Source organism: Pseudonaja textilis, chromosome 1 (assembly GCF_049901715.1).
Source record: "Pseudonaja textilis isolate UNSWEBS1 chromosome 1, rPseTex1.2, whole genome shotgun sequence".
Lineage (NCBI taxonomy): Eukaryota > Metazoa > Chordata > Lepidosauria > Squamata > Elapidae > Pseudonaja > Pseudonaja textilis.
Genome location: NC_141990.1, coordinates 58087954 through 58107214, shown reverse-complemented (window position 1 = coordinate 58107214; position 19261 = coordinate 58087954). Strand labels below are relative to the sequence as shown.

The 19261-nt window shown below is 38.0% G+C and overlaps 1 long non-coding RNA gene across 1 annotated transcript in view; it reads left to right on the top strand.

Annotated features, from left to right (window-relative positions):
* The first annotated feature begins 473 nt into the window (after positions 1–473).
* Positions 474–19261, top strand: part of LOC148127629 (uncharacterized) — a 55129-nt gene continuing 36341 nt past the window's right edge. Inside the window, exon 1 of the long non-coding RNA XR_015743924.1 lies at positions 474–602. This is a non-coding gene — a long non-coding RNA (uncharacterized LOC148127629). The remainder of the gene's footprint in view (positions 603–19261) is intronic.

The window sequence follows — 19261 nt, the reverse complement described above, 5'->3', positions numbered from 1 at the left end:
ATTGATTTTTCCTTGTCAAAAGGTTGCAAAAGGTGATCACGTGACAGCAATGGTCATAAGTATGAACCAGTTACCAAGCATCTGAATGATCATGGAGAGGCTACCAAGATCGTAAGTGTGAAAAATGGTTGTAAGTCATTTTTTTCAGTACCATTATAATTTTGAATGGTCACTAAATGAACTGTTATAAATCAAAGACTACCTGTAGTGTTCCATTTTGGCCTTCTAAGTAAATACATGCCTCAGTATTCATATTTTTAGAGGGTGCTCTTTAGATATGTCTCACTCCTAAGATCCAGGTAAGGCTTTTCCTATCTCATTCCCAGGCTGTGACATTTACACCTAAAGGAGGTCTACTTAAACCCCACTATTTCTGCATTCTAGAAAAACGTGCTTTCTCATCCAGGTCTTTTCAACTGTTTTTATTGGATTTTAATTGTTTGCATTTTTTCTTTTTAATTGCCAGGTACTTTAGATCGGAGGATAGTAGAGATCAAAGGGGACATCAAGGGCCTCAAGTCTATCCCTCTGCTCAGTGCAGGAAGCCAAAATAGAGCATCCTTGGAAAAACAGCTAATGAAAAGGAAGCCACATTCATCCAGGTATTAGGACTGCAATACTGATTAAAAGTTTAAAGTATTTACTAATACTAATATCATAAAAAATGTCTTTTTTTAAAAAAAGGATTTACCAGAGCACGGTTGCATCACAAGTGCTCATTCTTATGCATTTATGGATGCTTCAGATTCATTTGTCTTTCTGTATGGGAAGCTGTTATGTCACAGTGCTCCTCATAACTCTCTTTAATTACTGGAAAATTAAATATTTAGGTAATATAAATTAGAAAGCTGAAAGCAAAAGCTTTAAATCAAACAATCTAAAGATTAACTGTTTCTTTATAAACAGTTTCTTAGTTCTGCAAAGCAACTGAAGTCTGAATGACATTTCCCAGTTTACAACTCAGATTGACTTCTGGTATTTGGTTTGCTTTAAGTATCAAGACTGTCTTTTTTTTAAAAAAAACAAAACCATTCTGCCCAAACTGTTTCACATGGAAAAAGTTTCCATTCTTTGAAGATAAACAGGTTAGCAAGCTTTTCTTTAAAAGAAGAAAAAAGTTAATGAAGTAAGGCTTGAAGAATATTTCTCCATCCAGCATAAACAGTGATTATGCTAATATCTCAGCCTATTGCAGAATAGCAATCATGAACAGATCTCAGCCAAGATGCTGTGGGAAAAAATGGAAGACAACAGCTGGAAACATTTGGCTCCTACAATTAAGATGTTAAACTCTTCAGATGAAGAGTTTGACAGCTGATGTTTCTGGGAAGTCCAATTGTGTGGGAATCTGAAGGGAATGTCTCAAGGTAGTTGGACAATTTGGAGAATACATGTAAGCATCTTTGTTGAAATTTATAGACAAAAAAGAATCAACAGACAATTTTATTGTATTACACTATTATGATTCTAATATAACCTTGACATTCTCATCTATGTGTTTGTCTGTCTGTCTATCTAATCCAGTGGTTCCCAAACTTTTTCAGTCCACCGCCCCCTTGGTGCTACAAACTCATCCTCCGTGCCCCCCACCCAGGGGTGGAATTCAAATTTCTGTGGGCGTGGCCTAATTTGAGGGTGTGGCTTGCTGGTCATGCGACTGGATAGGCATGGCTTGCTGGTCACGTGACTGGGTAGGCGTGGCCAGGTGACTGGCAAACAAATACAAATGGTCCTTACTTAATGGCCGGTTTTTTAGCAAGTGTTCTAATTTAAGACTGGACTCCCCAGAGCTACTTGACCTGTTTTGGGGAGTTTTGACAGCCATGCACACACATACACACACACACTCCCTTCTAATCCTGCTGGAGCAGGTCATTGCACTAGAATCGGCAAAGCATCTCTGATTAGATTCTAGTAGTGAATAAAATCTAATCAGAGATGCTTTGCCGATTCTTGTTGATTTGTTTTATTTGTATTTCTTTATTTTATGTTGCTGAATTGCATTGACATGTGTGTCCCTTCTTGTGCACAACCCAGAAGCTTTTGTAATTCTTTGCAGCAAAAATTACTGACCTCTGGGTTTGCTCGACTTTTCAAACGTGCAGCCATTGCCGCATTTTAGGTGCCAGCCTGCAGGTCCACCCCATTGAGCCCGCTGCACCGGAGGGACATGCCCAAGCAAGTCCGAGCAAAGCAGTGTACCAGGTCAATGGGGTGAGCCTGAGAGAGGGAAAGAGAGAGAGAGAGGGAAAAAGAAAGAGAGAGAGAGAAGGAAGAAAGGAAAGAGAAAAGGGAAAGAAAGAAAGAAAGAAAGAAAGAAAGAAAGAAAGAAAGAAAGAAAGAAAGAAAGAAAGAAAGAAAGAAAGAAAGAAAGAAAGAGGGGGGATGGAAGGAAGGGACAGAAAGAAAAAGAAGTAAAGGAGGGAGGGAGGGAGGAGAAAGATAATGAGATATCTATTCTAGTCCAATCACCTGCTCCAGCAGAGTTAGAAGGGAGTGTGTTTGTGTGTGTTCTCCTTGTAATTTACCAGTATATTTTGGTTTTGTCTTCTTTAGAATTGGCACTGTAATACATTGGGGAAAAGTAATTTTTTTAGGGTGGAGATCTGGTACAATAGATCCTGTTTAAAGCCTCAACAAAATGTGAGAGCTTTCTGACCATGTTTTGTCTTGACCATATTTCATCCACAAAAACTTTAATAGAAGCCAAAGATGTTTCAATGTGGAAAAGGGCCTCAGTCTAAACTAGGCCTCATTTCAATCTGATGCATCAGGTCTCTCTCTCTTTCTCTCTCTCTCTCTCTCTCCCTCTCAGACTGGCTTTGCTCAACTTTGCCAATGTGCCTTCAGGGCCGGCACTTCGAACATGGATGGAGAGAGGGAGGGAGGGAGGGAGGGAGAGAGAGAGAGAGAGAGAGAGAGAGAGGTAAGTAGGAAGTTAGATATATAGAAGCTTAATTCCCCCCTCTGGAAAATGAATCTACTCATCATCTAGAAGACCTTAGCTGGGTAGCAATTTTCCAATCCACTATTTTGCCTGCAGCTGAGCAAGTCCAATCATTTGATGGTTTGATACATAGCTGAATACATAACCAGTGACTGGATTACAACAATTATATGTGTATTATTATTATTACATTGATATATTATACCAGTTTCTTCCAGGATAGATGTATAAGAGGATTTATCAAAGAACAATATGCAAGAAATACTCAGACAAAACCTACCAATTAGAGTTTGAATTCAACGATTTGTTTGAATTCAATGATTTGTTTAAATGGAAACTGATAGACTTGTATGCATTGATCTTACTTGCAAACAATACCTGGATTATATATATTTCAGAAAATGCACTATCTGCTATTCTCTCTCCACTCACTCCTACCCTGCAATTCTGTTATCCTTGGCTTTACAACAAACTTTTCAAGCCTGGCATCCTTTAAATATGTTGGGATTACAATGGCCACAGGTCCTTGTCAATCAGTTCTCTAGAGACCAACTAGATTGCCTTTCTTCATCAGCAGTCACACCCACATTTTAAAACTAACTAAGGCATGCTTACCAAGCATAAAACCATGGGTTGAATTTGATCTTGTTTATACTGATTCTGACTTTTGATCTCAATGAAACTTAATTCATTTAGTCACCATAAATTTTTTCCTACCTCATGTAACAGCATGCATTTTCTGCTTCCAATATATCTAAAAATGAAAATGGAACTTTCCATGAAAGAAATAACAATCTAGGAATTGGATTGAATGCTACCAGCTGTTACTCTGAATAGCAATGGCAGAAAGATTGAGCAATTTCCATAGCAGCATTTTAATGTGTGCTTTCCCCGGAATTATTTCCCCTTAGTTTTCTGTAATGTTCTTTGTTACCATACTTATTACCCATCTAGTAAGATTTAGATTGTAATCACTCTGAGGCAGGCTTTTGCCTCTTCTACTCTTTATGTTTTACTCTTACAACTGTGAGAGAGTCTTTCTATTATGATTGTAAGTCAGTCATAAAGCAGGTCAGCACATGACTGACCCTATTTCATGATCTTTTTTTTTTTTTTGAGGTGGTAATTAAGCAAATTGTTATGATCATTAAGTGAATCAATCATTCAATGAACCCATGATTCGCTACAGGATGTTTGTGCTGAAAACAGGAAGTACATACCTGTTTTCAGCAAAAATGTTGTAAATCGCAGTCATGTGACCAGGGGAAGTTCCAAATGGCTGCAAATATGGGTTGGTTGCCAAGTGACTGAAATGTGTCATGTGACTGCAGTGGAGGGCAGCCACTGGAATATCAGAATGAGATCATAAGTACCTTTGGGGCGGGGGGGAGCATAACTTTGAACAGTTGCTAAGGAACCGGTCATAAGTTGAGGACTAGCTGTAATCATTTGATCACATAAAGCAATAAATAATCCTTCTTCAGCCTATGCCCATCTAATCTATGCATGCTGGACTTGATTATGTGGCATCAAAGTGGCATTAATTATTAGGGACCACAGGGATAGATATTCTCCAGGAGCAACTGTGCATTCATTGCCTCTCTGACTCCATCCACTTTGCTGCTGGTTGTCATCATTTTTCACAACTTTATAGACTTCTCTAGAGGGTTAGATCTTTGTACTGAAGTAAGATAATTTGAATCTGATAATTTACATCTATCCAAATTCAGGTAACTGTAGCCTTCTCCAGGTTTGGAAGGCTGCAATATGCCCTCAAAATTCATACATTCAGTGTATCAATATGCAGTAACTTTCATGGTACAATATGGAAATGTGGAATGAGAAACTCAGCAAGAGAGGGGGAACACCACACCGGAATAGTTGCTTCTCACTTCAAGAATAGTTAACTATTGAAATGCAGGGATCCCCAAACTTGGCAACTTTAAGGCTTGTGGACTTCAACTCCCAGAATTCTTCAGCCAGCTATGCTGGCTGAAGAATTCTGGGAGTTGAAGTCCACAAGCCTTAAAGTTGCCAAGTTTGAAGACCTCTGATTGAAATGGGTCTGCTCTTAGCTTATAAAGAATCCAGGCAATGTTCTGCTCCCATGATATCATCATATAACAAGATTACGAGAGGGCAAAATTATTCGGGACCAGCTCTTTAAATGTATTTGATACAATATTTAAATAATAACTTGTGTTCCAGGCTTTAGTTTGAATAAACTGTGATATGTCTTATGAAATGTTCCAAGCTATTAAATAAATAATCTTGTAAGGAAAAAAAATTGTCTGTATAAACAAAGGATGGAAACTTTGTCAATTTGCCAGCTGTGTTTTGTTTAAAAGGAAATAGAATGCAAGCTATTGACTTGGTCACTTATTCCATTACAAACAAAGACACCATAAATAATCAAATAAAGGGCCAAATCTATGAAGTAAGGACTGCAAACTTGCTTTTGTGTGTTTTTATGAGAGTGGTACATCTGGAAATGCATAGCATAATTTTACAGTAATGTTTGGTCTCAGTTCCTTGATCAGAAATGCCTAGGATGCTACTCTTTAAACAGTTCTTGAAAATATGAAGCATAGAAATATAGAATTATTCAAGATCTGTTAGGTCAGCAAAATATAAATATGAAAAATAAATGATTTAAATGAGTTAACATCTGCTTTGAAGTTTCTCTGACAGATTTTGTGAAAAAGCCCTCAAAAGATTTCATATTTTTCAAAAACCTGGACCAAAAACTAATGTAAATGCAGTGGGTGAGCTGTTGGTATTAGTCAATCTTTGCTTATCCTGGTTATTGTTTTTGTTACTATGATTAGTTGCACAGTCAGCCAGATATTTAGACTAGAATTGATATTTTTATCCACCTATTGATTCGCAGGGACATATAGGTCTGTTGTTTGATGGTGTTAAAGATGTTGTCACAGGATGTAAACTGTACCAAGTAAAGCTGCCTTTTGAAATTCACCAATGATTATTTTGTCATTGCCAATGATGTTCAAGTGGTTTTGGAATTGCACTCAAGGTGCCTATTACTATTGGTAATATCTTTGGTTTCTTTTACCACAGTCATTCTACTCCAATTTGTACTTTGTGATATTCTACAAAACCCCTGCCTTAAATGAATTATTGGCTATTGTTGTTTCCCGGTGTCAACAGCAGCTAAGATTGCAGACTCCACAGGCTTAAGGAGCTAGTATTCTTTTGCCTAGTCTAAACAAAGTCCTGTGCATTTTTATTATTTTGACATCCATGGAAAATCTTCAAGAATAAAGAAGAATTGAATAGTTACTTTTTTGCAGGTTAAAATGTCCCAGGTAATAGCTAGTTAGCAAAGGGTTAACCAGATTATTTACTGAGAAATTTTGAAGTGATCAGTGCTAGAATTTCACTATCTCATTCCAGCACAGTAGGATAAATTGTCCACCATTATTTTGGATACTTTCCTATTGGTTTGTTGCTTTTCCCCCCCAAAATTTTGTTTACTCCCAGTAGTTGTGGGTTCCCATGGGATACACTATATTCAGAGCTGTTCTGGGATAATCAAGATGGTAGCTGCTGAAACCACATTTCTTGACATTTTTCTTCTTAGTGCCAAGCTGATGCAACAGTAACTCTACATGATTAAAAAGACACAATTGAAATGCACATGTAATTATGCAATGGATAAAAATATAAAACATACCTGTCAAACTCAAGTCCTGAAGACCACATCCATGCTCTTTCTTGGAAAGTGGCTTGCCATTATAGATAGTACTTGCTGAACAATAGTAATTGGTACTGGTAGCTTCATTGCTTAGTGATGCGGTCAAAAAGCACAACCTCATATGACTGCACCTACTAACAATGGTATTTACAATTATTCTAGCTGCTGTCCTTAAGCAACTCCCACATGACTGTTAAGCACAATGTCATTTGATCGCCATTTCCAACCTCCTTCCAGCTTCCCCATTGACTTGGCTTGTTGGAAGCTGGCAGTGAAGGTTGTAAATGACAATCACATTTACAGTGGGGATGCTGCAATAGCCAAAACTATGAAGACCAGTCATAAGTCTCCTCGTTCAACACGGTCATAACTTTGAATGATTACTGAATTGTTCAGCAAGAGTTACCTGTATCTTCCTCCAGAACTTCTTCCCGATCTGACACACATCTTTGAAATTCCTTGGTAGCTTTCCATTCAAATGCTATCCAGGACCAATCTTACTTAGCTACTGAGAGTAACCAAGATTAACTACCTGCTGAGGCAATATAGCCTAGGGCAGGCATCTTCAAACTTGGCAGCTTTAAGACTTGTGGACTTCAACTCCCAGAATCCCTCCTCCAGTCATGTTAGCTCAGGAATTCCGGGAGTTGAAGTCCACAAGTCTTAAAGTTGTAAAGTTTGAAGACCCTTGGCCTAGGGATTGTCCTATAGTGTGCAAACAGTGGGAAGTTAATTACATTGATCTTTGTTATTTTACTTCAGATTTTGGGTTTGTAGAATACTTGATCTTACAATATTCATAACTTTGCAGATTGGTTTTTAATTTTCCTGTGTAAATCTCATTGTGCTGAATGATGCACAGGTTCATCACTCATGTGTCTTTCCTCCTATTTCTGAAAATAAGATTTCTGCAGGACATTGGGGAAGGCATCTTATCCAAGGTATTATTTAACAAACTGTCCCATTGAAAGTGACAATCAGTCTGGTGATAACGAAATCACATTCTGCATTATTCAAGTATATGCAGGATTCTGTTCTTAATTCACTAAGTCTGCAGTGGAAGAAAAATTATAGTTAAAGGGAAGGTGGGGCTGATCTTGAACATACTTTCTGTTTTTTGTATCAAGAGGCCCTTGGATATCTTGCATCATACTTATTTGTCCCTCTTACACACACACATACCCTTCTCCCTCTCTCCCTGCACTTTCTCTCTCTATACCAGACTTTTAAACATTTAAGGCTATATGGAGACTTAAGGGAAGCTTCTGTACAATCTCCCTTTTTTCATCCATCTCCAAAAGTGGGTTTTGGAAAGCTGTTTAGAACATGCCTGCCTGTTTGGTGTTATCTTTCAGCTCAATCATGGAAACTTTTCCAGGCCAAGGCCAAGGAGCAAAGAGTGATCGCTGTACCAACTGAACTTTCACAAGAAAAATAAACGGAAAGCAGTGCAGAGCCTGTGTAACCTTGAAGATGACGTGTTGGCACTCAATTAGCTGATCAGGAGCTGAACTTTTAAAATGGATTGCTATGCGATGTTATGTCTGAAGTTCAAAGTACATATCATGTGGCAATCTGTGATTTTTTTTTTTATCTTTGGAAGTTTTATTTTCATCGGAAGCCTTTTGTGCAGGCTGCAAAGTAGCATCAAGGAAGAACACTTTGGTGGAGCTGATTAATTATTTGCTTTCTCTTTCAGCTCGATATTATTATTTTTTTCCCCTACAAGACCTGTCACTAGAGGAGGACACTTGTGGCAGTTACAGCATTCCCCTCCTCAACAATGGATGCCTGCAAAATGGGAGCTAAACTATCTCCTGTTCAGATGTTAATTTTTCATATTCAGGGATACCTGTGCTGTAAGAATTAATCTAATTAATTCTTGGCAATCCTTTCATGACCAAGAATCACACATCAGCTTTGGAGGATAGTGTCCAATTGGCAATAATGCAAAGTTATCCTCTATGTCACATAGAGCTGGACAAAGTCAAGATTTTCTGGGTGGTGGTGGTGGGGTCTCCTTGAAGTTGGAAGGACCTCTATTTTCTGAGGTTTGTGGATGGAAATGAGGGAACCTTTTTCTGGAATGAGCTGTTCTATTTGAAAGAGGCAGTCTGGAAGATATCTGGAAGCCAAGCTATGTAGGGCTTTATATACCAGGGGTCTCCAACCTTGGTAACTTTAAGCCTGGAGGACTTCAACTCCCAGAATTCCCCAGCCAGCTTTGCTATTCTATTATTATATACTATTAGATCCAGAAGCCTATTGGAAGCAAATGGTTCTTAAGGGAACTTAAGTATTATAAGGTTTTACTGAAGTTATATCATAGGCATTCTATTCAATGGGTGCATAGGATACCTATGATCATTTTTGAAAACATATTAAACCAAAGTAGGCCTAAAAAGCCATACATTTTAAGCATTTCTATTTATTGTCATCAAGCCAAGGAGAATATCCTTTGTCATGCTCTGCATTTATATCTGTGTATTAATTCTTTAGAAAGGTTCCCATGTATTTGATCCTAGGAAGATTTGTTATTTTCTAATAAAAGGATGTATGTCCTCCACAGGGCTATATTATGGGCACCAGGTTGCCTGGAAATATGGTGCAAATGCATTAAGCTCATTTTTCCAAATTTCAAGTTTGTTATCTGATCAGACATTTTTTTAAAAATGTATGAATCTGATTATTATGTCATTCTTCCTTCTGCTTATCTAGTGGAGTAGTGTGTTCCATTGACTGATTGCTTTTTAGGACAAGAGGTTCCTCTTGACATCTATCTCTACTTTTTAACCCATTGGTTCCAGTAAAAGAGTGAGTAGAGAGTAAGAAAGTCCATCCCCTTTTTAGTGAGATAGCCCTTCAAATATTCATCTCTATTCTTATTTCCTGTAGCGTAAACATACTCAGATCCTTTAACCATTCATCATAGGGCTTGCTTTCTTATCTTGGAAATCGTCCTCTGAACTCATTTTATTTCATCTATTTTTATCTACAGTATCCAGAAGTGGACCCAATATTCTAAGTATAGTGTGACCTAAGTGTAGTGAAAAGTATAGTACATTAGAAGTTATTATTTCTTATGATCTGCTCTCTTAATGGATTCCAAGATAGTAGCCGCACTGCACTTCTGGCTCAGGTTTAACTTGTGCTTGATTGAGACACCAAATTCAGGACTGTGTTACTGTTAGATCAGATCTTTACCATTCTATACTTATGCTTTTCATTTTTCATAAATTTCCCCTTGTTAATTTCCATCCTATTTATTTCAGCTCACTGCTCAAAGGAATCCCAGATAACCTTGCAAGAGACTTGTCCATCTGGTATGCAACTTAGAATAAATACGAATAACACCAATTCATACTTTCTGACATACACCTAGCCCCTTCATTCATAATTTGATTTATACTTTCACTTTTATTTATTTTATTTGTCAATCGCTTACAAGATAATACGTATAAGTATAAACATGAGTAAGAATACAGGAAATAGGTACATTGTAGCAAATAAATGTGGACAATAGGACAGGGACGGGAAGCACAATGGTGCACTTATGCATGCCCCTTACAGACCGCTTAGGAATGGAGTGAGGTCAATAGTGGATAGTTTGAGGTTAAAGGAGTGGAGGTTTGAGGATGTAACAACAGAGTCAGGTAGTGCATTCCAGGCATTGACCACTCTGTTGCTGAAGTCGTACTTTCTGCAATCAAGTTTGGAGTGGTTAACATTGAGTTTGTATCTGTTGTGTGCTCTTGTATTGTTGCGGTTGAAACTGAAGTAGTCATTGACTGGTAGGACATTGTAGCAGATAATTTTGTGTACTACACTTAAGTCCAATCGTAGGCGGCATAAGTTCAAGATTGTCCAAGCCCAAAATTGTAGTGTAGTACTCTTCTCGTGAAATACTTCTGGACTCACTCAATTGTATTAGTGTCCAATATATAGTGCAGATTCCAGACAGATGAGCTGTATTCGAGTATTGGTTTAGCAAAAGGTTTGAATGCCCTAGTTAGCAATTCAATATTTCCAGAGGAGAAGCTTCGTAAGATTAGATTTACAACTCTTAATGCCTTTTTGGCAAAGCTGTTAGAGTGAGCTCTAGTGCTTAGATAATTTTATTTATTTTTATTTTATTTATTTTGTCAAGTGATTATAAGATAACAGGTATAAGTATAAACATAGTTATGAATACATGAAATGGATACATATAAGAAAAATAAAAAGAAACAATAGGACAGGGACGGTAGGCATGTTGGTGCGCTTATGTACGCCCCCTACAGACCTCTTAAGAAAGGTGTGAGGTCAATAGTAGACAGTCTAAGGTTAAAGTTTTTAGGGTTTGGAGAAGAAACCACAGAGTCAGGTAGAGTATTCCAGATTCATTAGATATGAGTACTCGAGGTCCTTGCAGAGTGAGGGTCATCCACAAGGTCATATCCGCCTAGCTTGTATTTGGTGAACTTATTTTTTTTTTACCAATGTGTAGGACGGAGCATTTGTTGGTCGAGATTTGGAGTTGCCAAATGTTTGACCATTCAGACACATAATCAAGGTCACTTTGAAGGACAGTAGCATTGTCGGTGGTGTTGAATAGTTTTACATCATCCGCGAAGAAGACGCAGTTACTAAAAAGGTGATCACAAAGGTCATTTATATAGAGTATAAAGAGTGTGGGTCCTAAAATGCTGCCTTGGGGGACACCACTGTTGACTGGAGCAGGGTTTGATATAGTGCTCCCTATTTTTACTATTTGTTGTCTGTTTGACAGGAATGCAGTAATCCACTTATGAAGGGATCCAGAAATGCCATAAGAGTTTAGTTTTAACAGTAGTTTGTCATGTGCCACTGAATCAAAGGCTTTGCTGAAGTCTATGTAAATTGCGTCTATTGCTTTACCCTGGTCGAGTAGAGTAGTCCATATGTTTTTGTGGTGTAGGAGTTGTAGGTTGCAGGATAATTTTTTCCTGAAACCAAATTGTTTTTGGGAGAGTAGGTTGTTTGACTCTAAGTGGAGGGTATGTATGTGTATTTATCTTTAAAAACTCATGATTTCAAGCTGCAGATGGAGTTAGAACAAATTGCTTTGATTGCTCCAATACGTACAGAATTGGAATAATTTACCATCAATTTTAATTCATTACACTGCTGTGCATTAGAGAATCTTGTCATATACATATTAGTTTTTTTTAATTGCTGAGTCTTAAGAGAAACTAAGGAAAGAAGATTCAAATTGATGCAGTGTCAGGACTTCTTTTCTGTTAGCATCTGGATGACAAACATGGGCAGTCTCAAAATAAAGACATTGCGAAGGTCATTATCTCCCAGTCATCCATTGATCTTAACCTAAACATACAGAGAAAGAGAGTTACATTGCCTCTAAGCCTAAGCAGTTCAAACGTACATGCAATATTTAAACGATTTTCCATGCATTCCTTTAGAGTTATGTCATCAAGGCTTTCTGAACTGTCCATATTTTAGCCTTACCATAAACACTACAGACACTGACAGTTTCTTCAAAGAAGCAGGCACTGTGGAACAAACAGAAGGCATCCCACCCTTATGGCACAGTTATCCCCAGTGGAAAACAGGCCATGGAATGTTTACTGTTGCTGAGATTCTGGTGATATTTTGCTTCCTGTCCTGTCCTAAAGTTCAGCTTTATAAACTGTCTATGTTCTTTTGAAATGTTTGCCCCAGGAACAGCCGGGACATTGAAAAAGGCAAACGGTGATAGCCACAAATCACAAATTCAGATTAGATCCACCAAAACCAGCTACATTGCCTTAACTTTGGTAATACATGAAACACTTTCAAGTAGTTATTCATTCAAATGGTACGGCATCTTTCAGGGGCATCTTTAATTATGGAAACTAATATATTCTTGATGCAGAACATATTTGTTTAGTAAGATGCACATAAACAGGGACCAAAATAGAATTCTTTATTGGTCAATAAATTGGCCAAGTGTGATTGAACACACAAGAAATTTGTCTCCGGTGTATAAGCTCTCACCGTACATACAAGCAACAAGTGATAAATCATAATCATAAAATACATTCATCATAAATCATAAGATACAACACTCAGTGAAAGTCATAGAATACTAAATAAGCAATCAACATAAATCATACTAGCAAACTAAACAAAACAATATAAATCATAAGATATAAGCAACCAAGTCATAGTCATAAGAAGCCATACTAGGTAGTGTGGTGGAAATCGGTTGTTTAACAGAGTGATGACATGGGGGGGGGCTGTCCTTGTGTCTAGTTGTTTTGGTGTGTAATGCTGTATAGCATCATCATGAGGGGAGAAGTTGAAACAGTTTATGTCCAGGATGTGAGGGATCTGTAGATATTTTTCCAGCTGTCTTTCTGGCTCATGCGGTATACAGGTCCCCAATGGAAGTCTGGCTGGTAGCAGCTGTTTTTTCTGCAGTTCTAACCATCTGTTGAAGTCTGTATCTGTTTGGTTTAGTTGCAAGTACCAAACCAGACAGTTATAGAGGTGCAAATTTAATAATTCCTTTGTAGAACAGTATCATCAGTTCCTTGGGCAGTTTGAGCTTTCTGAGTTGGTGCAAGAAGAACATTCTTTGTTGTACTTTTTTGATTATATTTTTTGATGTTAAGTGTCCCTTTTAAGTCTTGATATATTATACAATCTAGAAACTTGTTTAAATGCAGAACATGAATTGAACTCCAATTCACTCAAATTAAGGCCTATAATATTTGGATGTCATGGGTCAATGCTGCATTATATTAGAAGAAGTATCAAATAAGAAAATGGATGTCCAGGGCTTTACACACAGCAAATCTTATTTGTGTCTACAGGAAGTAATGACTCATTACAAATAATGGCTTTTGAGGATGCTGAACTGTAGTAATCAGAATGGCCAAAAGAAATATTTATTTATGAGTTGGATTGTTATACACACAATAATAATAATATGATAATATGAGTTCTGAGTGAGATGTACAAGAAATTATGTCTTGAAAGACAGCATGATCTTCTCACTCAAGTAATTTGTTTCTACGGTTTACCTTGATATCAGATTCTTTCAGGGTTGGGCCATCTTTTCCACAAGGCAGGAAAATCTTGACCCAGTGGATTAAGTAGGCATGGAACATTTACATTTAATTTGTCATTTCACTGATAGCAGGAGTAGATGGATTTTAAATTATAGTTTATAGATACTTTATTGCAGACTGCAATCATGTCATATTTAAAGGAGGCCCTTGTCTCTCACTGGAGTCCCATAGAGTCCAATGGGAATTGCAATCCAACAAAGAGGCTGAAAGGCCACCTGACAAGGACACTATAGTAGCTGATTTCTGCACTTGGCAGTGGATTGGATCCCATCATCTCGAAGATCCCATCCAACCCTTACATTCTATGATTTTGTGACACCTGTAGGTCATCATGTTAGAAAATCCTTGATATGATGATTGCAATGGCCTCAAAAGAAGATAATTCTACATTTGTTATTTATTATCAGAAACATTCTACATGTTCTCTCTGTAATCACATCCACCAGTCCCTTCAGGTGCCATGAAGAAATGTCATTTAAAAACATAATTAGGAACAAGACACCCTAAAACTGAAGATTAACACATGAAAATTTCAAAAGGTTTTTGGGGAAAGTATGTTTTTATTACTATCAAATTATTTCAGTGAGCTGATTTGTTCAATAAACATGGGCAAAACAGAATTAATCACTGATGTCAACATAGTCATAATCACAGAAGAAACCGCTACAGTTGTCTTTCTGATGATATAACAGTGCAAGGCAGACTTCAGTAGATATAACTTGGCAGTCATGTAAGGTGTGTCTTGTACTGTGCTCAAAAAGCAATTAGCAATCAGAGAAGAACTTTCAACACAGAGTTAAGTGATTCTCAAAGGAGTGTTGCTTACCACCTGGGTTAGCTGCAGTTTTTCAGGTAGTCTTCAAGAACACGTTACAAAAAGCTAACCTTGAGGTTATCATTGCAACTCACTAAAGCTAAGTATCTGCCAACTAATTTATTTAACATTCATATTATATACCAAGGCTCTCCAACCTTGGCTCTTTAAGACTTGTGGACTCCCAAAATTCTGGGTGTTGAAGTCCACAAGTCTTAAAGTTGCCAAGGTTGGGGACCCCTGTTATATACAGTCCAGAATCACCTGAAACCCAAACTACAGAGATGACAATATTTATATGCAATTATGAATGAGTATAGCAAGTCCATGAGTACTTTTCACACTAGTATTGTCCAGATATATTAGTAGAAAAGTAAGCCATGTTTTCAAAAATTCTCCGAAAAGGCAGCAGGTTGTGGGGAAAAGTTATTTGTATGTCTAGTGCTTCTCAACCTTGGAAACTTTAGGATGTGTGTATTTCAGCTCCCACTATTCCATAGCCATTCTATGGTGGGGAATTCTGGGAGTGAAGTTCAGACATCTTAAAAGTTCCCAAGATTGAGAACCAATGTATATCATAGGATTGAGGCTATCATTACAAGTCACTAAAGCTAAGTATCTGCCAACCAATTTATTTAGTATTCATATTATATACAGTCCAGAGTCACCTGGAACCCAAACTACACCAATGTTTACAGAGATGACAACATATGGCGTATTTAATTACATTGTAGTGATCTATATGCAATTATGAATGAGTATAGCCAGGCCATTAGTATTTGATAGACTTGCTAGCAGGTACAGAAGTACCCTGAAGGATTAAACCAAAGATTCATCTAATTCATCATTCAATGTCATGCCATGTATATCCAGGGAACTCATAAGTGAAACACAAGATCAATATTCCTCTATTCTTGCTCCTTGAGAGTTGCTACTGAAAGATATTTTTGCCTTTGAATTTAGAAATAATTTACTGTCATGAGGATTAGATGCAACTGATAATTATCTGTTTATTTGTACATTTTAAACTATCTGAATTAGTTTAACTTTGGCTGTTCACAGCATATTTCAGAGCTTAATTGCATATTGTACAAATATGTGTTTCCTTTTATTGCTTCCAAATCTTCCCACATTTAGCTTTAAGGGATAAGCTCAAAATTCTAATAGTACAAGAAACATACGAAAAAAGAGAATTAATGGATTCAGAACATTTCCGTCCCCAGCAACCTAAAACTAATAAGGATACCAGTGCACGCAAAATAGATGTTTGTGCAGGTAAGATTATCAACCTTGATGCCAACCAAAACCAAGTATTTAATAGTGAGTGCCATACCAAGTGCATTAATCAAACAGGTAGCAAGAAAGTAGGGGCAGGCAGGCACAACACAGGTTATGGAGACAGTAAACACTGTGTCAGACATAAAGATCTCAAGTGCTATATACAAATGCACAAAGTCTGGGGAACAAACAGGGTGAACTCAAACTAAGAACACATGAAGGTAAATATGATATAGTTGGAATAACAGAAACTTGGTGGGATGAAACCCATGACTGGAACATACTGGTAGAAGGATACAAACTATTAAAAAAAACAGACCCCATAAAAGAGGAGGTGGAATTGCGCTGTATGTAAAGGACCACAAAATTGCTACAGAAATGCATGAAACCAAAGATGAAAACCTCCTAGAATGCATATGGGTCAATATAAAAGAAAAAAAGAATGACATGGCCATAGGTGTATATTATAGGCCACCCAATCAAGCAGAAAAAATAGATGTCCTTTTTGTGGAATAGATGGACTCACAACTGACTGTCAAACCGAACTCAACAAGTAGTCCTTAATGGGTCTAAGTCTACATGGAGGGAAGTAAGCAGTGGGGTGCCACAAGATTCAGTCTTAGACCAAGTACTCTTCAATATCTTCATTAACAACTTAGATGAGGGAATAGAAGGGGAACTTACCAAATTTTCAGAAGATACTAAGCTGGCAGGAATAGCTAACACCCAAGAAGATAGGCTCAAGATCCAGATGGCTCTTGACAGACTAGAACACTGGGCCATATCTAACAAAGTGAAATTCAATGTAGAGAAAAGTAAAGTTGTTCTATATTAACATTCTCCAAATCCTGAGTTCTGATTGGTCCACGCGGACCGCAACCCGATTGGTTAACTAAACAACTGTGATTGGTGCACTATCACGGGAAATTCAAAGCGCTGCCATTGGCCGCCAAGCCGCCGGCCGGCTGAATAAAGCCAAGCGGTTCACAGGTCCTGGACTGAACTGTATATTCAATAAAGAGTTGAATGTGCACTTTGAGTCTCGCGTCTCTATGCGACCCGATCTACCCGGGACCGATCTCCCGGACTTAACAAAAGTCCTACACTTAGGCAAGAAAAACCAAAAGTACACATATAGACTGGGTGAAACCAGACTCAATAGCAGTAACTGTGAGAGGGATCTTAGTGGACAACCAGCCAGCAGTGTGCAGCAGCAGCCAAAAAAGCTAATGCAATCCTAAGTTGTATTAACTGAGGGATACAATCAAGATCAAGTGAGGTACTAATACCACTCTATAAAGCCTTAGTAAGACCACACCTAGAGTACTGCATCCAGTTTTGCTCACCACATTATAAAAAAGATGTTGAGACTCTAGAAAAAGTACAGAGAAGAGCACCCAGGATGATTAGGGAACTGGAGGCTAAAACATACAATGAACGGTTGCAGGAACTGGGTTTGACTAGTCTAGTAAAGAGAAGGACCAGGGGAGACATAACGGTCTTCCAATATTTAAGGAGCTGCCACAGGGAGGAAGGGGTCAAGCTATTTTCTAAAGCACCTGTAGGCCAGACAAGGAATAATGGATGGAAACTGAACAAGGAGAGATTTAACCTGGAAATAAGGAGAAACTTTCTGACAGTGAGAACAATCAACTAATGGAACAGCTTGCCCTCGGAAGTTGTGGGAGCGCCATCACTTGAGACTTTCAACAAGAGATTGGACTACCATTTGTCAGAAATTGTGGAGGGTCTCCTGCTTGGGCAGGGGGTTGGACTAGATGACTTACAAGGTCCCTTCCAACTCTGATTACCTGTTATCTGTTAAGCTCTCTTCAATCTATACATAAGTGTATTAACAATGGTCAGTTTCTGTATTAACAATTGTCAGGTCCAGTGGCATCAATGGGAAGAGAAAGACAAAATTGACAAGATGGTGAAGGGAGTATAGTATTTTGATGTAAGTTCCACTCTTTTCAACATGCATGCAATATCAGCATTTGTATAAGAGGACTGTTGATTAAAACACTCTGTGCTCCATATTGCTTTCTTTGACATACATGTATCTCCTAGTAGGTCCTCCATTACCCAGTTCTTTTTAAGACAGACAGCCTCAGCCCCAGATGTTGAAGTCATTCCTTGCTGAAGAGATAATTTAGGTTTATGACAGTATGTGTGTGTGTTTCACAGGGTCTGATGGGACAAGCTTTGAATTGAGAAGTGCAGTTATAAATACAGCTTCATGTGATTAGTTAATAGTAGTCTTTCTCACACTAGTATTCTCCAGATATATTAGCAGGAGCCATGCTTTCAAAAATTCTCAGAGAAGGCAACAGGTTGTGGAGAAAAAAAATCTTTGTATGTCTAGTGTTTCTCAACCTTGGGAACTTTAAGATGTGTGCATTTCAATTCCCACTATTCCCTAGCCAGTCTATGGTAGGGAATTCTGGGAGTGAAGTTCAGACATCTTAAAGTTCCCAAGGTTGAGAAATGATGTATATCATAGGATTGTGTTGTATGCATACAGCGGATAAGAATGCTGGAGAATCTGATATTGCACTTAGTATGAATTTAGAAACTTTAGTAATCTGAGTCTGTATGAGACTTGTTTTAGATATTCATTTCAACTGGACTTTCTTAATGCTACAGGAAAGCTGAAAGTGCTTTCTAGGAGGAATTTTGCTTAGAAGGTTTAGGAAAAAATAAGGCTGGTCTCAGAAAAAGAGCCATAAATGAAAATCCCTTTAGCTAAATGTTCTCTTGCAGATGAGAGAAAATCAGCAATCTGCATCCCCAAGTGCCTGTCCTTCTTTCAATAAAGGAAGTGAGAAAAAAAAAACATTTCTAGAACCAGAAACGTAAGCACAATATCAGGAAATAATAGTCAGGCAATTGAATCCTCAAGGGAAGCAAACTTGCTGATAGACTGTGAACCATTTTGTTCTTGAGCTGTCTACCTTCACATACAACGCGTGCCTATTAAAGAGATGCCCGATTGCTTGAGTGTAGGAAAAAGTTGTAATTTGTAATGGAACTGTACTAACACTTATCCAGCTTCCTCCATACCAAATGCATGCTTGCTGTGGAAGAAAAAGAATGAGGATTGGTAGAAATGGGCGGAACTGAGGCTGTTTATAGACTTTAGTAAGGACAACTAGTATCTGTGTGCCATTCGGAGTGGGCTGAGGAGACAAAGCTTGAACTGAGAAGTGCAGTTATAAGTACAGCTTCACCAGCTGTCATCCTACCTATCTTTATTTTTTTTTCACTTGTCTTCAAAGCTTTGTAAAGAGAGCTGAATTATTATAAAGAACAGCAAAGGGTTTTATAAGGACTTACCAGGGCAGAGGCCAAAGTCAACAAGTGTCAACCTTTTAGTTAGCCAAATGGGCATCTATGCTGGAGGTGGGGAGGGAGGG